Genomic DNA, 23,669 nt, shown 5'->3' with positions numbered 1-23,669 from the left:
TCCATAGTCCTCATTTCAAAGTTCAGTCTCTAGAAGGGCATTACTTATAATGAGATTGAATTAAATTTCCTAGATATTGGTCAGATGGTTTGGGAGATGAATTCTATGAATAGATTGCCCAGGACTAGGCAATTTAGAAGTACATGACATAATAAAAGTTCGTTAGAATAGGTCCAGCCCCATTGTAATATTCATTCTCTCATTACATGTTAACAAATAAGAGTTTATTGCCAGTCTCAGCAACATCCATCTTCCAAGGGTCTGAGAGCCTACCATCATGCTTATCTTTGGCAATCGAGAGTGCCACTGATCTCTTTTTATTAAAATACTTTCATTATTAAGAAAATGACTGATTACCCAGAAATTGTCTCTCAAATTTTTTAAACATTACATAACCCTTCTCTCACCACCATATGTTCCTAACATCAGGGTAGCTAGAGAAATAGTGCCTTAGGAGTTATAAGTAGTCCCAAGAAGGTTGGATCTTTGATCTCTTTGAAATAGATTTCGTTTGGGGGCAGTTACGTGGCACAGTGGCCCTGGATTCAGGAGGACCTGAGCTCAAATCCAGCCTCAGACACTTGACACTTACTAGCTGTGTGACCCTGGGCAAGTCACTTAACCCTCATTGCCCCGAAAAAAAAAAAAAAAAAAGAAAAAGAAAAAGACTTAGGTCCTATCCCTGAAAGACCTACCAAAAAGTAAAGCAAGTAAGAAATGCCACTCAGGTGTCATGTAAAAGTCATTCTCCCTTTTTAGGCTGGTGTGCTTATATAAGACATTGTGTTGTGCAAGAAAACCTATAATACAAAAGTATGAGAGGATAGGAAGAGGCGGAAGCATCAGGACAAAAACGGTTGCTTGAGGCTTCCCTGTTTATCACACTCATAGACAGACAGAACAACACACACACAAAATCATGTATTATTATTAGGATTTTGTTTACAATTTACCTATGGAAACAATCTTGTGCACTCCACGTATTCTTCTGAGCATCAGTTTGGGTTGAGAGCAGTTACAAAGTGTTTGTGATGCGGCCTACACAATATATGCATTTCCTACTGGGCAAACAATCTCAAAATTCAGCAGACCCGAACAGCCATTATTTCACTTCCTTTCCTATGGACTGTGCTGCACAACCTTTTTTGTGTTATTTTGCCAGAGGAAAGGAATCCTGATGATTTTTTAAGTGATTGTTAAGATGCAGGAACCAAGGTCAAGTGTAATTGCTTGCATTCTTTGAATCGTTATGGACATAGAAAAGAAAAACTGAAATCCTGGCCCTATTTTGTTTTTCCTCATGTCAAAAGACATACATATGAAAATGCTTATATGTGCTATGTATAGATAGAAAATGTATATTCACACACTGTGTGTGTCTTTGTGTTCATGTACATGTAGTTACATATATGCATGTATATTGGTATGTCTCTATGTAGGGGATCAAGACCCATTTTTATATGACTCTCTTATTGGTGAAGATTGATAACTGAATGTTCTATTCCAGGGTGAAAGGGCAGAGCTTTGGAGAAGAGAAAGCCTAGCCTTCTGGTATTCAGCTCTAAAAGAGAAAAACAGAAGTTCTAGATTCTCTTTAGAGAGAGGTCACTAAAGGGAAAGAAAGAAGACGTCAATATGTAGAGAAACCAGTCCCTCAATCATGTCTCTGTTCCCAGTTTACCACACTAAACTGTATTCAGGCTATTTCCCTTTGGGTAAAATCCAGCAGACTTTCTTAATTTAGATGAGCTATCTTAATCCCATTAAGAAAGCTAATTTCCTCTTGTGTATTGTCTGGCACGTTCTCACCTTTGTAACTTCTATAATTTCTGTTTTCTATTGGCTTGGATAAATGGATTTACTTTCAATTCACTGAATCTGGTCTTTGTGTTATTGGCATTTGGTGGTAAGGAAGTTAAGCCCTGGATATAAAACTTGGAGCATTCCTTCCCATTAATGGATAGCCATCAGGAATACAACTTGAACCTCAAAATTATTTTCCCTAAACTAAAAATAGTTAGGGGGATGGTAGATATAATTCTAGCAACAATCCTTTCCGTGAGGAGAAGAGAGCAGCCAGTCTCACAGCTCCAAACTTCTGCGGCTTCCTATCTGGGCAAGAATCAAAGTCTCCCTCAGAGAAGGACCAGCAAAAGAGACTAGAGGCATCTATTCATGTGTTATTATGAGCCACATATAGACAAACCCATGGAGACACACATAACTACATTGCTAACACAAACACGTACAGCCTCTACATCTTTTAATATACTAACTAATTACAAATAAACATTTGGTACACAAGTACTGAATACATATAAAAGATTTAGGGTATATAAATATTTTATATAAGTATGCAAAATAGCATCCAGCAGTATCTTTTATTTTATGAATCATATATAAAGAATGGGCAGTTATTCACTTTACACAAGCAGCTGCTTTGACCATAAAGGAATTATATAAGCCTGTATCCAATTCTATCATTTTAAGAATATGAATTTTTAGAGTCAAGGACAACATAGCTCCTATTGGTAAAGAACAATAGTTCAGTCCAATTCTACATATATTTAAATTGTCAGCAAAATGAGGCATTGGAGGCTGATTGTTTAAGCTTTAACCATGCCAGGTGACACTTTGCATGGAAAAATTCTTATGTGGAAGAGACAAGGTGATAGTATAGCCGGTGATGTCTTTATTACTAACAACCATCAAGAAATTATCTAAGTTTAGATAGTATTACAAAGGGAAGAGAATTATTCATTGAAGACTATTACATAATTAGGAATAGTATCATAAATATACTGTAATATTCATAATCACGCATATTGATCACCATAATTCATTTCTAAGAAAAAAATCCTATCTATTTACTGGGCAATTTTCTTTCCTCCAGGACTGTAGCATAAGACATTATCTCCCTTCATAAAAGACATAGTGTTATTTATAAATGATACTCTTTCTCCTTTCTAAATGCCTTTTAACCAATTGTTCCCCTTGCATTTGAATGAACTTCCTCTTCATGCCTTTTCCTTATAAAATTCTATCCTACTTTAAGACCTAGATAAAATGAAAAGTATTGCATGGAGACTTTTGTGATGCCATAAGGCCGCTGATAGTCTTCTTTATGATAATAATCTTGTTTTCATTTGGTATATACTATTCCCAGTAGAATATTAGCTCCTTAAGGTCAAGGGATGCTTAATTTTTATCTTTGTATACCCAGTGCCTAGCACAGTGTTGGACATATAGTATACAAGAAATAAATGCTAGTTGGATGGTTTGGTATAAATTTTATTTTAATTAATATTAAGAAAAATGATTTATTACAAATATTCCAGGATAAATCTAGAGAGGACTAAATGCTTATGCAGATAGATAGATAGATAGATAGATAGATAGATAGATAGATAGATAGATAGATAGATAGATAGATAGATGATAGACAAACTCAAAATCTTAGTAGATAAAAGTTCTCAATAACCCTGATTTGAATCTCACTTCAGACATATGTGTTCTGTGATATTGGGAAAGTCATTTAACATTTCTGGATCTCAGTTTCCTTCTCTTTAAAATGAGGGGCTTGAATTCATTTATCTTTAAGATACCTTTCAGCTCTAAATCTATGATCCTATAATTGAAGAGCCTGGATAAGAAAAAAAAAACAACAGAATATTATGCAAAGATACTATTACCTCGCCAGCCAAGATTCTGCAATGTAATGAATTCTGACTTTCTCAATAGAGTTCAAGAATTATGAAAATAAGGAAAAGATTCCTTCGTAACAAAATCGTAGCAGAGGAGAGAAAAGCTGTACATTTCTGAACTTCCCTACTCCCATACTCTGTTTGGCCTATGAATAAAAGAATTTAATATCTGAAGTTAGTCAAAGTCATTGCATAGTTTCATAATATTTCATAACATCTTTATTAAAATAAGCCTATAATTACACTTGAAAAATGAATATCTTTTTTTTCTCAAAAGGAAATTTATTCTATAAATTTGAAAATAAAGTTCCCCTGTAATGTCTTATTACAACATGGAGATAACCCTGGGTACTCTATGGCTATGTCAATGTAGTGCCAGCTCTGGTAGGTGATACCATGCTATGAAGATTTAAGGTTTGGTCCCAACAACAGATGGGTCTGTTTTTGAGGGCTAGCCTATCCAAGTACCAGGAGGCTCATCACCACTGATGGATTTTTTAGTTAAGGCAGTCCATGTTACTTATATCTCAAGTTGTCTCCTTCCCAAATTATGTAATATTTAAAAAAATGCTTATTTTAAATATTAAGATCTTGATCTGAACATCCCAATTTCTGAATCTACTATTATAGCAATATTCACATGAATAACAGTGTGATAGCCTTATAGTGACATCTACTGTACAATGAAAAACCTTTCAGAAATAGGAAGTAGCATGGAAGTAGGAGGAGGAAAAGCAAGCACAAAAATGCTAAATATTTAAATGATATACTAGGAACCCCATTATCTTGAATGTTGGTTGATTCATTGGTTGTTGTCCTTTGTTCACAAAGAAGACCCAAATGACATCACTGTGTGAGAGTTCAGTTACAGTGTGTCTGACTGTGTCTGATCATACCAATATGAGCTCGGAATGCTCTACCAGGTTAGACAGAAATAGTCCATGTGAACATGGAATGAATTCCATATAATGTCAATAAAGACCTTAACCATTTTAACACATCACAAAATTGTTGAGAAGCACATTGCTGATTCTCCCTACTTTTCCTCTAATACCTTCCACAAAAAGTATTATTATTCCAGCAAAACAATTTATTTGTAAAATAGTCTTGACATAAATAGAAAAAAGTGTTTCTAAATTTTGTAAATAAATGTTTGCTTCATTAAATTTTGAAATATTGAAAATATTTAAGAATAACATCTACCATTTATATAGCACTTTAACATCTGCAAGGCACTCTTATTTGGGAGATACTGCTGGTTTCACACACGTAGTATAATTTCATCCTTCAGGGAGACAATTTAACATGTAGGTAATAAAATAGTATTAGGTGCAAAATGTTGGGCCAGGTGCATGGGATACAAAGACACCATTGGTATTTATCTTGACATTATGAGGCTTACATTCGATTAGGGAGATTTTATATACACACACACACATATATATACGTATGTATATACATACATATACATGTGTGTGTGTATATATGCTGCCAAGTATAATACAATTTAAAGTATGATGGGGAAAGGCAATATTTGTTTAGGAAAATTTGGAGAATGGAGAATAGAACTACTGATGAAGGGAATAGGAGTAGTGAAGGCTTCCTAACCCTCGTAGGAAGATAAAGATTTTGAAAGACATGAGGAGGGTATGCATTCTAAGCATAGTTAACAACTTCCAACTAATCCTCAGAGGCAGGAGATGCTACATTAAGATGCTACTGTCAGGGGGCAGTTAGATAGCACAGTACATAAAACACTGGCCCTGGAGGCAGGAGGACCTGAGTTCAAATCTGGCCTCAGACACTTGATATTTACTAGCTATGTGACCCTGGGCAAGTCACTTAACCCTCATTACCCTGCAAAAACAAAACAAAACAAAACAAAAAGATGCTGCTGTCCAGTAATAGCTATTAGTTTAATTTGACTGAAAAATAGAGTGCACGAAAGAAAGTAATGTCAAATAATTACCTAGTTTGGAGTCATATTGTGAAGTTCTCTAAATGTCAGGCTAAGGAATTTGCATTTGTCCTGTGGGCAATTGGTACCCAGTGAAACTTTTTGATTAGGGAAGTAATAGAGTGGGAAATGTACATTAGAAAGATAACTTTGGAGAGGGGAGAGAAAGTAGTTGTGAAATTCAGTTAGGAGTTATTAAATTATTCAAGGCAAGAGATGATGAGGACCTAAATATAGTATTGAGTATGTGAATGAAAAGAACGTGGTGAGTGTAAGAGATGTAAAAATGTAATTAACAATATTTGCCAACTGACTGGTGGGGTGGTTGGTGAAAGGTGAAATTCTGGGTAATTGGAAGGATTTTAGTGTAAATAACACAAAAAAGGATATTGGGAATAAAAGTTAGTTTAGAGGGAAATATATCTCATATTTCCAAGTGCACTCTAATTCTGTCCATGAATTTGATGAATATTTTTACTAATATTTACAAGAAGACAGAGATGGCATATTTTAAAATTAGCATATCATGTGAAAATGGGAAGGGTAGTAAAAATATAGTATAAAAAATCTTGGTCTCAAATGTATGCTGATATACTGGAATTATGGACTGAATCAAATTAAATGCAATTTCATAATGTAAACTCCTCTACTTGGATTGTAAAAAAAGTTCAAATGATCAAACAGAAAATAGGCTAAATATAGCTAAACTATGGTTAATTTAAAAGATTACCTAGAAGTTTGAGTGGACTACTAGTTCAATATGAAACCAAGGATCTACTTAAGAAGGGACAAATTAACCCAGGTCAGAAACAGAGGAGGGCAAAGCCTTGCCCTCAATCAGTAATAGGATCAGACTATGAGTGGTAGCCATCCAATCTTTAATGATGAAGTTAATGATGATAATGACAATAACTGTGTTGATGCAATCCTAAATTACATTATTAGAAGCAAGTGTCTTATGAAGGAATCTATAGGAGTCCCAAAGCCATGTTATAAGAGGATGGTATATAATTAATAAAAATGGTTAGTCAGGAGAAGACTTTATTAGACATAATAGAAGTTTTGAACTATTTTAGTACTATCATATCAAATTACTACACGTGATTTTTCATGGTCTTAGCAACAGGTGAAAGATTCAGAGATAGCTGATAAGTCTCTGTCAGATAAAGGAGGGGAGGAATGTCTAAAAAGCAGAATTCTTGAAAAGTTGAATAGATTGGCTATAGAGGAAGTGAGTGATAAAGAGAGCCATCACTGGAAGTGATGGGTAACCCCTTTTTTTTTTTGGCGGGGAAATGAGGGTTAAGTGACTTGCTCAGGGTCACACAGTTAGTAAGTGTCAAGTGTCTGAGGCCAAATTTGAACTCAGGTCCTCTTGAATCTGGGACCAGTGCTTTAGCCATTGTGCCACCTAACTGCTCTCTAGGGTGACCACTTTTTTTTTTAATGAGGCAATTGGGGTTAAGTGACTTGCCCAGGGTCACACAGCTAGTAATTGTGTGTTAAGTGTCTGAGGCCGGATTTGAACTCAGGTACTCTTGACTACAGAGCCAGTGCTCTATCCACTATGCCATCTAGCTGCCCCTGGGTGATCATTTTTTATAAAAGAAAGTCCTAATTCCTTTCAGTGGAAATTGGATGATCCTGTTCCTTCGGAATCTAATATTCTATAAGTTTATGACAAAAAAATGTGACATTGGTGAAAAAAGTTCATCAGGACCTTGCATGTATCAGCTTAGGATAAGAGGATTTAGAGCTGAAAAATACAAGAGAAATCATCCAGTTCTGCCCCACTCCCATTTTATAGATGAGAAAATTGAGGCCCAGAGAAAGACCTTTGGTGACATAATAACAGAACTTGTTTCAAACTCAGGTCTTGTTACTCCAAAGACAGTATTCTTTCCACAGTACCATACTCACTATCCTTGTATTGGGAAAAAAACCTTATTTTTATATCACTTATATATATATTTATATGTTAAAAAACAAAGGTAAAATGACCAGAATAAGAGTTCAAACATTCACAATAATCTGAAGAAAAAAATGCCTTCTTTCATAGTTTTGCATTTTTTGGAAAAGATATTATATCCTTCCCTCACCTCTTGATAAAGTAGGGAAAGGGAGAGAGGGAATTAAATGGAATTGAATTAGAGGAGAAACATGACCAAATCTCTGTTTATTGCTCCTTTCAGGAAGGAGCAGATGGTTTAAAGGGAAAAAATCAAACCTTATGAACATGACAGTTTTAATTTCACTGAATATGTGGCTCTTTGATTGAAGGTAAATGGATAAAAATGACTTTCGTACCTTGTACATCTTAACTCAGCTAAAACCATAAATACATGACATGTTTGTTCTCATACTGACCTTAAAAAGCCAGTTCTACATAAATAGGATAGGCTGCAGTAGTCACATTTATCAGGAAAACATTTAGGAAATTTCTGATACCAAATTCATTTATTTGGGTACTTCATGCTACTCAAAGGAAAGGTGTTCTACTCCCTTTTATTTATCATTTAATATGAACATTTTTAGAAGTTACTCCTTAGTACATTAATGTACAGGATTCCAAGTAGAATTAATAGTCATTTTGCTAGACTCTACCTGAATCTTCTTTAATTCTGTTGTCTAAAGCATGTAAAAATATATTCAATACATTGACCCTTCTTCTCTGTTATTGGGCCGTCCTGTGTTGATTCTTTCTGTTCACTCTTGTAGTAGTCTCTTGTCACAACCCAGTACATGAAATATGATTCATACTCAGAGTAACCTTCATAGCAAAGAAGGCAATATAAATACATTTATAAATGCCAATTTTGTATGGAATACCTAGGCACCTAGGTTGCTCAGTGGATTGACCACTGGACCTGGAATCAGAAAGACTTTAATTCAACTCTGTCCATTAGATATGTGACCATGCATGTCACTGAACCTTTGTTTACCTTAATTCACTAGAGAAGGAAATGGTAAACCACTCAGTATCGTCACGAAAACCCCATAACAAAGTCACGAAGAGTTGGATACAACTGCAAAACTACAAGACCATACATATGCTTGATTCCTATTTGTGAAAAGTGTTTGTCCTATAAGTTGTGAATCCTGAACTAACGATTCTGCAATAATGAATGGTGTGAGTTCTATTATTTTATACCAACTTGACTTGTTTTTTGTCCCAAAAATGTCTTATTTAGATTCTCAAGGAAGCCTGAGGGTTCCTTGGGGACAGAATATAACACCCTTGATCCATTTTTTCATTATTAACCCTGAAACACAGGGCTAGGTTTTATATAAGGACACAATAGTAAAACATTATCAACAATAGCTAGGGCTAAAAAGATAAGGGTTCTCTGGTTGAATCAATCCTGTTCCTGAGAATCAGGGCTAAAGACAGTTTCATAGTTTTAGCCTAGACAACTGACTCTGTTGACTATAGGCCTAAGCCAGAATGCAAGATGCACTAAATATAACTTCCCACCCTCATCTCCTGTTGCCTTTTTATCTAGTTACCTAAATCCCTCTAGCCAAAGTTGTTTTTGGAAAAACTAGAGTAAATTTGAAAAGTTGAGTCTCCTAGAGCAGAGATTCACCATTATTGTGTACATATCAAGAATCAAACACTACTGAATAAAAATGATTATGATATTATTTCATTATTGAATTAATTTTGTTATCATTTCATTTTAATATTTATTAATCATTTACTATCATTATGTTATTAATATAGCTAGATTAGCAATAACATTTTTAATTATTCTAAATAATAATCTACATAAACAAACCAATGAGAAGTTTAAAACAACCAAATCAGTCATAGTTTTAATAAAATTAAAATGCAGAATTAGTCAGATGACAATCTTGATTAGTAGTGTCATATTTGTTAAATCAACATAGTAGCTTTATGTTATTTTAGTAAAATAAGTTAATGAAAATCTTACTGATGAATGATTGACTAACAAGAGACAAAGTACTTCAAGCACTTATGTTCATTTGGTTCTTCCATAAACATCTTGTGAATTTAGAAGATTGAGTAGCATTTATTGATATATGTACCTTAATGCTAGATCAACCTTAGAAAGAAGTAGCATTGGTCAGTCTTCATGCTTCTTCACCTACATATGTTTGTTTTTCAAAGTATCAATTGTAATCTCTGAGCTATGTGAACAAATTTTTCTGCATTGTTTTATATTCTGATTCACTGATCATACTAACCATTTGCACTATCTCTTTAAGTTGTTTTTCCCCCAATGCATTCACAAATCTGTCATTTTTTATATTAGTTTACAATAAACATATTGTTCACTATCCTCTTACAAAACATTGCCTCCTGTGCACTAACATTACAGCTAATTACCTACAATCTCTGTTTTTGTTTTTGTTTTGTTTTTTTAAAGCAGACTAAAGCTCTTTGTTTACTCTATATGTTTTGGCAGCAGGAGTTTGTGTTAGTGGGGGAAAAATGAGGCAGAAACATTAAACTTCAATATGAAGTCAGTTAAACAATATTGGGTTAAGAAGCAATTATTTGAAAATTATACCCCTTATTGGGAGAGTAGAAATCTTAGCAACAGTATGATAATTACACAATAATCTAAATTGATTCTGAAGATAATGGGACATACTTTTCCAACTTTTACCTGGGAATATTATATATATACACACACACACACACACACACACACACATATGTATATATGTATGTGTATATATATATATATATATATATATATATATATATATTCATTTTAAGATTGTTAGGTAATGGGGGCAGCTAGGTGGCACAGTGGATAAAGCACTATCCCTGGATTCAGGAGGACCTGAGTTCAAATACAGCCTCAGACACTTGACACTTATTAGCTGTGTGACCCTGGGCAAGTTACTTAACCCTCATTGCCCCACAAAAAAAAAAAAAGAAAAAATATGGAAGGGAAACCAAGTCAAAAGTGTGACCCATAGTCCTTCCTATACTGGTGTGCATGTAACTTCTCTCTCCAAAACTTTAAATAAATAAAATAAGAAAAGTATGATAATATTTTACATAAGTGCACATGTATAACCTATACTGACTGCTTGCAAACTTGGGAAGGGGAAAGGTATGGAGGGAGGGAATGAGAGAGGGATAGCATTTGGAACTCAAAACTTGAAATAAAATAAGATTGTTAGGTAATGAAAGAAGCAAGTAGGATAAACTTAGTTTATCTAGGTTGATGGTAGTGTGGGACTAGCAACACTATGAACTTAATTATAGTCATAGAATCTTAGTCTCAGATGTTAGATATGTTATCACCTACTCAGAGACTGAAAGCATGGGAAGTGTCTAGAGAATTGTCAGGCATTCTCTCCATGAAGCCTTCAAGTTACGGGGTACTCACTACTCCTCAAATTATCCTCTATTAGAAAAAGAGAAAAAGTGTATTATATAAATACATATAATGTATAAATCATCATATAAAATTATGTGTCTGTATTTATGTGATTATTAGAAATTATTTTATAATGTGATAATTCTCTCTTATGTACGCAAATGGATTAGAACAATAAACCAGTCTAAATGTTTTTCTAATTTTTAAAAATATAGATGGGTTTACTTTTTTCTTACATTTTTCTTAATCTAATATTTAATTACTTTCATCTAAATTTAAAGAAATTTTTATGAATGAAAAAAGGCATTTATTAAATTCTTACTATATGTCAAACACTGTGCTAAATTCTAGGGACACAAACAAATATTGAGATAATCCTTTCTCACAAGTACCTCACATTCTAAATGGCAGAAACAACACCTGAAAGAAAGTTTACCTTACAGAGAACTCCCTCCGTTAACTTTCCTCAAATGTAAACTCCTAGAAGTCTCAAGCATCCACCAACAGGGCAGATGACAAGGGCCAGTGTTGCTTAGAGTACATAATAATAGGTCAGATGATAGTGACCCATAGAGGCCAGGGCAGAAGGTAAAGCTCAGAGAACATTAGGAGGCAAGGCAGGGCAAATCAATAGTGATGCTTAATGGCCCTCCACCTTAAGTAAAGGAATAGAGTTGATGACTCCCATTTGATCCAAGCTGTGTGAGCCACCAGGTGGATTGAATGAGTTTTGCATATCCTGGGGCCATTAGACAGAGACAAGAAGGAGAGCAAAGCCAGAAGGTTGCTGCTTGTGCTGGAAGATCTTTCCACTGGTACCACCCAGATGTGTTCTGAGTGACTGGGCTGGTAAGGCACAGGGATTATCTGCTAAGTATTAGACCTTCAGACAGGCATTATTATCTCCATTCTGCCGATGAGGGAGTTGAAGCCCAGAACAGTTGTATGGTTTAGCTAAAATAACCAAGTTATAGAGAAAGGGGATTAGAATCCAGGTGTCTATTTGAACTTTGACATTAACTCCTATAACATGCTATAATTTTTCCAGTTGCTATTTAGTTTCACTTTTAAAAATAAATAAAACTTGCCACCCTGGTAGTCCTGCTGAAATCTCTCAAATAAATAAATAATAAGCTTTGCATTCAGTTTTCTTCACCTACTTCAGTATAGCATTAAAAAAAAAATCCTCTCCCCAATACTAGATTGTCTCCCCTTGTTGTGGAAAAAGGGATAGGTAGGTAGGCAGAATACACATCTATGTTTGTATATGTATATATACATGTGTATATGTGCATATGTATGTATACAAAAATATGTGTGTATATGTGTATATACATGTTATAAGGAGGGAGAGAGAGAGAGCGCGACAGACAGGCAGATAGACAAGACAGACAGACTTTTAAGGGGGGAAAAAAGAGTGGCAACCAGTATTTTGAAAGAGAAAATCAGAAAATATCTTTTGAATATAAAATTCAATATTCTATAGCCACCCAACGTTGTTCTCCCTACTGATCTGAGTTCAAAACCAGCCTCAGACACTTGACATTTACTAGCTGTGTGACCCTGGGTGAGTCACTTAACCCTCACCCCCCCCCACCCCCCCCACCCCCGCCAAAAAAAAGAATCAATGGATGACCATTTATCAGTTGGGGGATGACTATAGAATTCTGCATACCCTTTGATCCAGCAATACCACTACTAGGTTCTGTTAATATGAATATATGGATCACCTGGATTTGATGGAGGTACATTATTATCCAAATGGATTTTATGAAACCCTGGAAATGCCCTTTGGCTATTCAGGCTGAACCCAGATAGCTAGCATATAAGTTCCTATTTACTAACTTCTCTCCCCAAGAGAGTAAACAAACCAAAATGCCCCTTTTGACTAAACTTCAATTAATGAGCCCCCTTCACGATCTTCTTTCCCCTAAAAAGTAAATAGAGCAAATATCTTGACATCCTTATCCTTGGTAAACTCTTCCTGTGTCTTTAAGCTACCTTTGTATCATGCTAATAAAACTGACATCACCCTGTAACCAGTGAGCAGAGAAAGAGGAAGTCCTGGGGCTCTCTTGGGAAGGGCGACTCCATACATGATCATATGTTATTTCTTCTTGGGACAACAAAATTATTAAATTTATATTATGTTTTTTCTGTCTATCTCTGATCTGGTTTTGTCTTATAGGAGATATTAAATTCTATGATCTGGTTCTTGACCATGTTCTCTGATCTGTTAGTATATTTTGTAGAAGAACAAGTATGGGAACAAATTGTAGGAGATATTATAAGATATTATAATTTCTCTGATATGTTTATTAATTTGTAGGATAAATTAAACATTATTTCTCTGATCTGTTTATAGGAGACAGGGAGATACAAAGACTATATTTTAATATTTGACAGTTTATATCCCAAAGAAATACCCATAAAGAGAAAAAAAAACTATTTGTACAAAAATATTTATAGCAGCTCTTTTTGTGGTGGCTAAGAATTGGAAATCAAAGAAATGCCCATCAATTGGGGAATGGCTAAAAAATTGGGGTATATTATGGCGATGGAATATTATTGGGCAATAAGAAATGACAAGCAGGATGACTTTAGGAAAGGTTGAAAAGACATGTATGAAATTATGTATAAGGAAGTGAGCAGGACTAAAATAATTCTATACACAGAGACAGAAATATTGTTTGATGAAGAACTATGAATGTCTTGACTATTCTTAACAATACAGTAATCCAAGGCAATACCAAAGGACTATTGATGACACATACTATCCACCTCCAAAGAAAGAACTGATATTGATGAAACAGACTGAAACATGCTATTTTTCACATTCTTACATTTTTAAACATTTTTTATGATTTGATTTGCTTGTAAGGAGTGACAGGTATGGTGATGTTTTGCATGATCATACATGTATGGGAGGGGAGGGAGGGAAGGAGGGATAGAGATAGGAATCAAAAACTGTAAATCAAAATAAAAAATAAAATAAAAGAGAGCCAAATAGAATTCTAAGTGAAAAAAAAATCAGTGGATGAATTAAAAATGTTTTAATAGCAATAAGTAGATAAACAACATATCTCACAGCAGCCCATCCCCCAGCCTCCCATGCCAGGATGATGATTTTGGTTTAATTATTTCTATTTCTGGTGCTCATAATTTTCTAGTAATATGGGGGTGAATCTTGTAATCCTCCTGGACTCCTCAACACATTCCCTGCCTACCCACATTCAATCTGTTGTTAAGACCTCTAATTCTAACTTTGGGAAATCTCTTGCATGTATTCATATTTCACCATTCCAGATCAGGACTTCATTATCTTTTCCTCTTCTGTTGTAATTGCTCTTCCCACCCATAAGTTCTCTCCTTTCCAATACATTTTTCATACTGTTGTTGTAGTCATTTTCCTGAGCACAATTCGCAGATGACACTCTTCTTTCTGTCCAACAACCTTCAGGAAACCTTATTGCCTAAGCTCTAAATGAAAGCTCTTTGGTCAAGCATTTAAATCCTGTATAGTAGGGTTCCAATCTACCTTTCTAACTGTATTTTACAGGACTCTTTTGCCTTTATCTTCCTTTATTCCAGCCAAACTACATCCTTTACTTTTCCCCAATCTGGTCCTTTTCTCTCTGAACTCACAAATATGCATACCCCCTTGTTTGGTCTAGACTCACTCTACCTCTTCACCTATTTAAATCCCCACCTTTTTTTTCATTTAAGGTTTTGTTCAAATGCTTTATACTTCACAAACTACCTTTGATTTACTCAACTAAATGGTTTTTTTTCTCCCTCTTTGATAACTAGTATTTTCTTTATTATTTATGTACATATTTCTTTTGTGCTACTATATCTTAAGATCAGGGATAGTAGAAGCTTTCTAAATTAGTACCTTTGGTACTTTCCAGATAATAAGCATTTAATATATGTTCAATTAAATATATATAGTCACTTCTATTTGCCTATTCTGAAGGTGTTTTTCTTTATTAAAAGCATATATGGGGCACTTAGATGGCACAGTGGATAAAGCACTGGCCCTGGATTCAGGAAGACCTCGGTTCAAATCCAGCCACAGACACTTAACACTTACTATCTGTGTGAACCTGGGCAAGTCATTTAACCCTCATTGCCCCACAAAAGTATATATGTATGCATACATACACACAACTGCAAAAAGGCAAATTGAAGTGTGAGAATTAGAGTGCTACCAACCTGTTGAGAAAGATATTGCAAGGAAGCCCCACCATGAGGAGAAAGCATGTGACTTGACATCAACATGTGAGTTAGCATCCGGAAGTGACATTTTCTGGGGTTTTGAAGGTCAGATCATCGTCAGGAAGTGATGTTTGCTGACTGTGGGTCCTGCCGATCAGTGCTACCAACCAATTAGCTTGGAGCTGTGTGTGTGGACAGCCCTGTTTCCTGTTTCACAGGAGGCTTCTGGGAGGAGTGAGGCCTTTTGTTTCCAGACCTCTGCTTGGAAGGAGAACAGAGGCTGGGCTCTCTTGGATAGTTAGATGAAGTTTGCTTTTTACATCTCTCTCTCTCTCTTCACTAACTTCTGATGCACTTTAATATATACTTAAAAGTCTAAACTCTTGCTAAACCTTCTAATTTAAGGTGACCACTTATTAGGTTTTAGATATCATAGCTAGAATTGTAGGCCCTTAGAGATGTAACTATGCATTTAACATATGGGAATTTTAAATATTTAAGGAAACATGATAAAAATAAATGGTGGATAGAAAATAAATAAGCATCATAATTCTTTAATTCAGAATATATGAAATTTCATTTCCTGATATCCTGGAAATTTTTTAGGTTTTTCTATGGGGGAGAATCACAAAATAGTACATTGAAAAAAATTTTTTTTATTTATTTTTTTAAAAAATCCTCTAGGGGCAGCTAGGTGGCACAGTGGATAGAGCACCAGCCCTGGAGTCAGGAGTACCTGAGTTCAAATCCGGCCTCAGACATTTAACACTTACTAGCTGTGTGACCCTGGGCAAGTCACTTAATCCCAATTGCCTCACTAAAAAAAAAAAAATTTTTTTAAATCCTCTACATAGGTCCCCACTCAATGCCCCCACATAACACAGATCTCACCTTGGATTCTCTTAAAGTATATGCCAACAGATCATAAGCTATGGAAGGTTCTAAGTTGATGGAGAGTTTTTGAACACTATACTTCTTGTTTCCCTACCAACCCTGGTTAAATATAGATAAGATCATCATTAATATTTGTTGATATCATTACATTTAGCTGATTGTTCACTAAAGGTCAGATCTTCCCCCACACCCTCATGACAAATGATTTTGGTAAAAGTTAAAGATAACCAAATAAACATTCTTGTTGAAACATGAAATTAGAAGACATAAATAAAATGTGTTTGAAAGTAAGTATAGTCAAAATTTCTCTGAGAGGAAAATAAAAGATGTTCTGAATTTCATTTCTGCATGCACCCCAAAATAGCAGAAAACATCACTTGATTGGAAATTTGATCATCTTGCATTGCAGGGCTTATGATGAGTCTAAATAGAAATACCATTACAAAAAATAAAGCCTATGTAAAAATATACATTGGAGGACACAAATATATATTTTTTAATTCTAATAAACATTCCACAAGAGCTTCCATATCAGGTAAACATATGGCATCAAAACTGTTGATTTTATCATGATGGTGGACATAGTGGAGGATGGAAAATTATTCCCCCAAAATGGTTCAAGATTAAGGAAGAAAATAGTCCAAAGGCTGGCAAACTCTTCAGAAGTTCATGTACCATGAATATTTCTATCTAGAAGAGAATCAGGAAGCACTTGAAATAATAACCATTAAAAAAATAACTGTACACATAAAAAAGAAATAGAGGAATTGACTATTATAATTTATAGGTGCATTATGGGAATCATTTCAAAGTCTGCTTTTTGTACCCGGCCATGGACTATATAGTGCAAAAGTCAGTCAATACAAAATTAAAAGCAGGCATAAGGATGAAAATGAAATATTATGCAATGAAAGTTGTTACAGGTTGGTGTATTTAAAGAATACACCATGCAAAAATTTAAAGATATTGATTTTAATTGATAATTTCTTATTTTGATAAATTTATTGAAATTGAAATAGTCATCACAGGAACAAGGTCTAATGAACCCAGAAATCAGTTGATCTGGTAAATACTTCATCCATTACAAAGAGAAGAAACTGTTTAAATGCAATTCTATATTAAAATTCAGGCTAGATAAAAAATTAAGGAAGAATTAGAAGGTTACAAACATTCCACACAACAATAAGAAGCAGTGGAAGGATATTAAGTGTGAAGAAATATTACAGAAATCATTTTATATAGAGTTGTAATGGAAATAAAAATAAACAAAGTGGAACAGAGTTGCCATCATTTCAAAAGTAGTCAATGTGTACTAAGAGTGTAAGCACACTTCCTTTACCCACCTTTGTTGGATGGGCTATAAAAGATGAGATGATAGTAGAGAAGATGAATTTGAGAGGAATGGTTGACATTGAGTAAGTATTACTCAAAGAAGATATCTATACTAGAGGTAATGAAATTCTGAAGAAATTGTTTTGCAAATCACCTCAAAAATGGGAAGAAATTAAACAATTTGTTAAAAATAATTCATAGAGGGCAGCTAGGTGGTGCAGTGGATAAAGCACCGACCCTGCTTTCAACAGGGCCATAGACACTTGACACTTCCTAGCTGTGTGAATTTGGGCAAGTCATTTAACCTTCATTGCCCTGAAAAAAAAAAAAGTCGTAGATAGTAGTACCAATACCATTATAATTGCCCTAGTAGTGACTGTGATGTTCTCATGTCAGTTTGTTTGCATGGTTGTTTGTTTGTTTTGTGCTGTTTTGTTTTGTTTTGCTTTTAGCCAGTGGTGGGCACAGGATGCAAGGAAGGGGAAATTAGATGTGGGTTAAGGCAGGGTCTTTAGAAAGTGATTGTAGGACATAATAAAGCATGACAACTAGGATGAAACCAACCATTGCATGCCTTCCCAATTCTTACCTGTCCTGACTTAACAGTGAGGCTGTACTTTGGGAATATAAACAAGTTCAAAGAATGGAGAGTGAATAGAATGTGATGAGCTAAGTAGCCATCCAGCTCTGGATGCACTGTTAGACATGAATTAGGCGGCCTGAAAATAGTTAAAGCATAATCAGAAATTTGAATGTTAATAACAAGATGTAATAATTTCCAGTTCACATAGGTGTTAAGTCTTCTGGAGTGAGGGAACAAGCTCTTCCCCCAATGTTTCAGTTGCATTCATCTCCTCAATCAATATTTGATAGATTGGTTTAGACAGGGAGATTAAATCCTATGGCTAAATGGTCATGCAAATGAGAGTTAATGCTAATGGTCATTAGTCTTTTTTTAATAAACATTTTTATTCAAAAGTATGAGTTCCAAATTTTATCCCTCCTTCCATCCCTCCCTCTCAGTTCCCTAAGCAATCAGATATAGTTTCTCATATGCATGAACAGTTATATAAAGTATTATCATAGTCATTTTGTATAAAAATGAATTAAAGAAAAATGAAAGGAAGGGAAAAATAGCATGCTTCATTCTGTGTTCAATCAATATCAGTTCTTACTTTGGATTGTGGTTAGTATGCTTCATCATTTGCCCTTTGGAATTGTCTTGAATCATTGTTTTGCTGAGAGTAGTTAAATCATTCACAGTTCTTAATCAAATAAATTGCTGTCACTGTATACAACATTCTCCTGGTTCTGCTCACTTCAGTATACATAAGTTCATACAAGTCTTTATAGACCTTTCTGAAATCATCCTGCTTATAATTTCTTATAGTACGATAATATTCCATTGCAATCATATGCCACAGCTTGTTTAGTCATTTCCCAATTGATGGACATTTCTTTGATTTCAAATTCACAGCCACCGCAAAAAGATCTGCTATAAATATTTTTGTACAAATAGTTTTTTTTCTCTTTTTGTGAATGTCTTTGGGATATAAACCTAGCAATATTATTATTAGATCAAAAGGTATGCACAGGGGCAGCTAGGTGATGCAGTGGATAGAGCACCAGCCCTGGATTTAGGAGGACCTGAGTTCAAATCCAGCCTCAGACACTTAACACTTACTAGCTGTGTGACCCTGGGCAAGTCACTTAACCCCAATTGCCTCACCAAAAACAAAAAAAACAAAACAAAAGGTATGCACAGTTTGATAGTTCTTTTGTCATAGTTCCAAATTGCTCTCCAGAATGGTTCGATCAGTTCACAACTCCAGCAGCAGTGGATTAGTGTCCCAGTTTTCCCACATCCCCTCCAACATCTGACATTTTCCCTTTTTGTTATATTCGCCACTCTGATAGGTATGAGATAGTATCTGAGAGCTATTTTAATTTGCATTTCTCTGATCAATATTGATTTGGAGCATTTTTTCATATGACTATAGATAAATTGATTTGTCTGAAAGTTATCTGTTCATATTCTTTAATGGTCACTAATCTTATACATTTAATATGTCTTTATTATTCTGATTAAAATTATTCTAACTATCCATGGGGATTTCAGGCATTGGAAAATAATGGGCATAAGGAAGAAAGGAGGAGTTTCCCAAGGTAAAATGAGAGCAGAGTATCATCTGATTGGTTAATCCATATCAAACCTTAGACCAACAAGCAAATAATTCAAGACCCCCACAAATGGACAGAGAAAAGAGGTATGTGGCAGCCTCTGAGAGACAGAGGTTGCCTGAGAATTATATTTAAGCATCTCTTGGTAAAGAGTGGCAGGTATGAAAGATGGATGGATCATTTAACAGAACCTTCATGGTCCCTATTGAGAATGATCAGTCATGGAACCTTCTGTTATAGCAATAAAATGACTAAGACAGTGGTTACCATTCTATATGTCTACCTTTTCATCTCTATAAAAGTTTATGTTAATGTTTCACACACATTGAAAATACTCCTGATGAAAATGTTAGAAAGGAATAGGCATACATCATAAATGATATTCTATAGCAGTTTCAATTGCCATAATTGAAAACCTACTACAGTTACAGGAAAAAAAATAGAAAATAAATAAAGTATGTGATTGGTAAAGCAAAATACAGCTGTTGAAAGGGGATCTTCCAATATCTTCCACATGTATGTTAAATAAATATAAAATGTCTTGATAGGTATAATCACAGAGCTAAATTATTCGTTGCTAATCTATCAATTTTAAGCAATATACAAAACATGGAAACAATATTCTTGATGTCACTTCCTGTAAAAATCCAAGTAGTAGACGGATTTTCTGAACATAGTAATGTCCTCTGTATGCTCCTTTTGGAAGATGACTTTGTTTTAATTGCATCAAACCACCAAATCCTATAGGACCTCTTAAATGTGATTCAGTGATGCTAAAAAGAGACCATTCCAGCCATCCCCGCTTGCACAACTACTTAGATGGCAAATTTATACTGTCTAGGTTTAGACATGAGCAGCCCATTAATTTAGTCCAGGAGTTTATAAATCATACATAGGTTATGTAGAGAGCCAAAAATTAGGGCTGGAAGCAGAATTGAAAACTTAATTGTACTTAAGAAATTATTCAACACTTTCATTGTCCCCAAATTGATCCCTGACACAAAAGTCTATGATTAAAAATTGTATATTTTCAGTCAGATCATAGTAGCCACAAATCATGGATATCATCATCTCCAAGGATTAAAAAGTACAGTAGATTTAAATGGCAACAAAGAGATATGTTAGATCTAAGTAGGTTACAGCATATTATCAGAAGTGATTTGAATGCAAAAATGTTACAAAAATATCATTAATAAAATTCATCAGAGCAGCTAGATGACACAGTGAATAAAGCACCAGCCCTGGATTCAGGAGGACCTAAATTCAAATTTGGCTTCAGATACCTGACACTTACTAGCTGTGTGACCCTGGGCAAGTCACTTAACCCCCATTGCCCTGCCAAAAAATTGCACTTTTAGAAAATGATGTAGGCCAGTCATATAGAGAAGAATAAAAGACATTCCAAGTTTTGTACTACTATCCATGAAATATTAAGAAACCTAAAGGAATCAAGTATTGAGTAGATGTTACATAAAGAATTTATAGAAATATATTTACCCAAAAAAGCCTCTATAACCAAAAACAAACTGCATTTGATGAGAAGGGTTGTCTTATACCCACTGGTGATAGTATTCATATTGATGAGATTATGATACCTCAAATTAGAAAAGTTTAAGTCAGACAACTATGACAAAATCAAAGTTACTTGTTGGTAAGGATAAGAGTCTTACCCTTATAAGAAACATGCCTTATGTTTTTAGTGCTCTATTCCACATTCTAACAGATAATAAATTAGCACAGACATTTATAATAATTTTTCTGTGAAATATAACTTTATATACATATTTCTCACATTACTTTTTGACTGTATATTTATTTCTTCCATTTTATGTTATTTAAATCAATATGAAATTAGTTTTATAACATCAAGACCAGGAAATGGCCTAAAAGTATTGCCTGGTTCAATCCTATGACTTCAGCCTTAGAAGGTAATATCGTGCCCACATAATACCAATATCCGCAATAATAACTATGATTATTGTTACCATTATCATTATTTTGAGACTTCTTCATGCTGTCATTTGGGCTCTCAAAGAGGACCAAAGTGGCATTACTATGTTGGGAAAAAAATACAGTGTGTCTGACTATGGTTGATCAGACCAATATGAGCTTGCAAGGCTTTACCACAGGTTGGGCACAAATAGTTCACATGCACATTTAGAGTGGAGATTCCTCTAAATTTGCACACCTCACTTTTTTTAAGCTACTGAAATTCTGCTTTACATTTTGAGATGAGGCCAGCCTATCTTTCCCAGGCTGGAACTGTAGGGGCTCTTTATATATATGACCTCACTGCTAATCATCATGGAAGCTGTGATCTGCTCTTTTTTCACAATGGGCAGGTTTGCCACTCCTTAGGCAGTGTGGTGGGCTCTGGCTCCCTAATACTCACCATACTGGTGCCTGACTTAGTGCCACCATCTGGTCAACTCTCTTGTAGCTAAGAACTTGGGAACTCATACAATCCACCAGGCTCAGCTTCCTCTTGTAGCAGGAATTATCCACATCTCCCTCCCTTCCTAACCACGTGCCCACTATAAAGAAAAGGCAATTGAGACCCCAAAACAGGGAAGTAGAGATGGTGGAACACAAGTCAAATGCTGGGTAAGAATCACTGGTGTAAATGCATTAAAAAATGGAAGGTGATCTCTAATAGTATTAAAAGAATCATCACTTCTAGGAATATGGAGTTGATAATCCTGCTATATTTTGCCCTTGTTAGGCCACTCTTGAAGTATTTTATTCAGTTCTACAATTTAAGAACTACAGTGATAAAGTAGGGAGCAAGCAGTATTGTGAAGGCCATTGAGTCCTTGTTAGAAGAGGATTATATAAAGGAAATGAGGATAATTAGCCTAGGGGGCCAAGTAGTTATGGCTCTTATCTTTATCTTCCTAACCCTGTTTCTACCACATCTAATCATCTGCTAAGTGCTCTTAATTCTGCCTGTCTAACATCTTTTGAATTCATCTTCTCCATTCTCCTTACACTGCCCTAGATCCATGTGAACCAGGCCCTCATTGTTCTATTTCAATAGTCTAAAAAATCATCTTTCAGTCTCCAACCCCTTCCATTTTAATTCCATCCTTTACAGCACAAGTGTCAAATATATGGTTCACAAAACCCTCAACTGCAGCCTGAACCAGATTAAAATGTAACCGAGAAATATACTACATAAATAAAAATACAATGAAGCATAAACAATATTAATATGTGGTTTTTGAAGCCAATATGTAGCCCGTGGGGATCCTTATATATGGCTTAGCAACCCTCATTTTTACTCACTGCTTTACACAGTTGTCAAGTTCACCCTCTAAATGTACCTTTCCTCACTCTGCTCAAAAATAAAGGAATAAATAGCAGCAGCAGCAACAACTGTTAGTATTTATATAGAGCTTTAAGGTTTGTAAAGCATTGTAACATGTTATTTCAGTTGATAACAACCCTAGAAGGTATGTGTTATTATTATACTCATTTTGTAGATGAGAAAACCAAGATTGAGAGATGTTAAGTGATTTTCTTAGGGTCACATAGCTAATGTGTCTGAGGCAGGATTTGAATTCAGATCTTCCTGACTCCAAGTTCAGTTTTCTATCCACTGTGCCATCGTGTAGCCTATAAATATATAAGCAAAATGAATAAGCTGTAGTTCTGATATTAGATAATATGCAAACTCTGTGGTCTGGCATTTCTTCAGTCTGGATTCAACCCATCTTTTCAACTTTATTTCATCCTACTCTCTTTCCTACTACATTCTAGCAAAACTGAGTTACAAGCTCGTCCTCTATTTGATTATCAACTTTTTTTGTACTTTTATGCCCCAGATATATATCTTGCCACTGGACCCAGATGGCTTTGGAGGAGAGAGTGGAGGTTGGAGACCTCGCACATCCCTCGCTTATTTAAAGGCAATTCAGTGAAAGTCATGACATCACTCTGATGTCATGGTCCTCTTTAAGAATGAAGGACAAACCACAATAACGACAACTTCTATACACTTATCCAAAGTATCTCCAATTCCTG

This window comes from Dromiciops gliroides, chromosome 1 (assembly GCF_019393635.1).
Source record: "Dromiciops gliroides isolate mDroGli1 chromosome 1, mDroGli1.pri, whole genome shotgun sequence".
NCBI classification, from domain to species: Eukaryota; Metazoa; Chordata; class Mammalia; order Microbiotheria; family Microbiotheriidae; genus Dromiciops; species Dromiciops gliroides.
This window is presented reverse-complemented; position numbering follows the sequence as displayed.